This window comes from Lycium ferocissimum, chromosome 6 (genome assembly GCF_029784015.1).
Source record: "Lycium ferocissimum isolate CSIRO_LF1 chromosome 6, AGI_CSIRO_Lferr_CH_V1, whole genome shotgun sequence".
Classification (NCBI taxonomy): Eukaryota; Viridiplantae; Streptophyta; class Magnoliopsida; order Solanales; family Solanaceae; genus Lycium; species Lycium ferocissimum.
The window spans coordinates 63751957-63754832 of record NC_081347.1 but is presented as its reverse complement, the minus strand read 5'-3'; positions in this window follow the sequence as shown (position 1 = coordinate 63754832).

Genomic DNA, 2876 nt, shown 5'->3' with positions numbered 1-2876 from the left:
GTGAACAACTATTGGCGGAGACCCTACAAAATGTTTAGTAGTTCTGCAGTTCCCTCAGAGTCAAGGTGATAGAAGAATTTGTACGACATAGTAATTTCTTCTGTTCACAGAAGATGTAATATCTTTAAAAATTGGAGTTCTCATATGAAAATAGCTTTGACTTGGGGTACTTATTCATTAAGAGGCAGCTCATTGTTGTTTGTGCATTACCAGAGTTTTAGAGTTGTCATCAAGCTACAAATATTTCCACAAAGGAATATTAATCCTCAAGTTTCTTCAGCAGGATTTGGTTGATGAAACAAATTTTAAGAACTAAGCAGAGAACCAGAAGATTAAGAACAAAAAACTGGGCAAAAAGAAAAGTAGAAAGAATAACAAAAACTCAACAAGAGAAAGAGCAAGACATTGAGAGCATAGTGAAATACAAGAAACCAAAGCTTGAGAAAGAAAGTGAAGAGAAAACTGAAACCAAATTGCTGGAAGAAGCAAAATAGGGCTCAAATTATCTTCAATCTCACAAAGCAAGTGATCATCAACATATGTTTGCTACGACATCTTGATTCACCCAAGTTTCTTCTTCTACAGATCTATTATCTCTATGGTTTAGTGAGTTTTTGTGTGCAGAAAATTGTCCAGTGATAGAAATAGAAGAGTAGAAGGTGAATGAGAAAGAGAAAACCGAGACGGCGTAAAGAGTGGGACTTCTGGTGGCACACGTGTTTGTTTTTCAAGGCTGACAGATACACTAAAATTTAGCCATAAAAGAGCACATATTTACGAGAATACCCTTCATTGTCCTCTAGACCCACACTTATTATATAGTTACTAGATATGAGTAGCCCGTGCAAATCAACCTTGTCGGTATATTGTTTTATGTCAATTTCAGTTTGTTCTTTACATTCTTTTTTGCGTCTATCATTTCTTTTAAATTATCAAAAGTTCTAACAATGTAAACAAAGAACGGAACTAACTTATGCAGTTTACACATACTCCACGATGATCATGCTAATATGTTTGTTGGAATCCTATAAGCAGAGGAGTTCAGAGGAATTACATGATGCTCATTGGCACCTTGAACTAATTCAAGGTCTATACTTCATTTGAATATTGCGGGGCAAAAATATCAGACGACTTCCACATACTTACGTCTATCATAATTCATAAATCAATATGTTAATACATCGATAAGTTGATATGCATCACAGAGTTTAAAAGAAAGTAAGAGGTCCACCAATGCATTAAGAAGTTAAATGTCTTGAATTATGTGACAAGCTGCACCAGATTTCCGTTCCTACAATTCCGTCATAGTAAAGAACTTAAAATATTTGAAGTGTTATGTCATATACAAAACAAAGGGAAGACAAATTATACCGGAAGAAACAGCCTTATTCCTATAGTTGAATGCTTACATGAGACTTCTCAAATATCACAATCTTTTTATTCACATGTCGTATATTCTAAATCAGTGCAGACCTAATGTTGCAATCTGAAGTCTCATAGTCCATTCCTACCCAAAAAATGACACAACTTTTAGTCTGTCATCATTTTATTCAACTACGTCTTACAGTAGGACTAAAATTTCTCCCATGATTGAACAATTTTAAATCTTAGCAGGATCCTCTTGGGATGATAGATATGTATGTAGAGGTATCCCTAATGAAGCAACATTATCTGCTTTGCTAATCAAAATAAGAAGTAAAATCATTTGAAAGAATGTCGCTTACATGATTTTGGAAGATAACTCTACTTCCTGGACTATCTTCTTGAGAGTGAATCAACTATATATGGATGGCCAAAAGGCTTGGACAACCTACCCTTCACATAAGACTCGGCAAACTTTCCTGACTTGATAACTGTAAGCGTTTAAAAAAGTTTTAGTACTTCATTAACATAAGAATGCTACTCATGTAAAAGCGTGTTGTGGAATGGAGTTGATGTTCTACGGTCCATTCCACCAGTCACAATAAATGTAATCATTATGTACTAAGTATGCAATATGTATTTGCATAATCATATTAGTAGGTGAATCATCAATGTAATACAATATGGTTATCAAAAAATCAATGTAATACAATAAATGGAATCATTATGCACTAAGTCTGCAATATGTATTTACCTAATCATATTAGTAGGTGAATCATCAATGTAATAACCCATGTGAGGTGGAGAAGGAAGCATTCGCAACCCACTGGCTATTCAAGATCTTTTTTTTTAACGTTAAATTTATGCATTTTTATTCATCTTCTCACAAAAAGTTACACTTTGATCTTTGATATTTGAGGGAATTCTAACAATGTTCCCCAGTCCCTTTGAGATGAAGTAAATGCATAGCCTATTTCTACTTTTCTATACAAAAGTAGTGGACTAATTACTATCATCAGAGTCTTCATGGAAGATCATATTTGATGTTGCTTCTTGCTTTCTTGATTGTACGAAAAGCTGGTATGCTCCATCTGTCTAGAGTCATTAGTCCCTTAACTTGGTTAGGGAGACCTTCATATACATAGTATGTTTGATTGTTAGTGTTTCCATGGCTTAGAGTAGCTAATTTATCTGCAACTTTGTTCCTTCTCGAGTACGCCGCATGATAAAACCGCCTTGTTCTATATCTTTCGCCTCGGCCTCTTCCACTTCCTTGATCATCCTCCATGGGATAGAAATTGCTTCATTGACACTATCCACCAAGATTTTTGAGTCACTTTCTGCAATGATGTATTCATATTCATTTTGAATACACCATTTTACTCCAAAAAGTAAAGCTACAGATTCTGCCCAGTTACTAGTTCCTTGTCCCAACTTGAGGGTATAAGCATATATAAGATGCCCCTCATAGTCCCTGATAACACCTCCACCTCCACATTGTCCATCTTTACAAC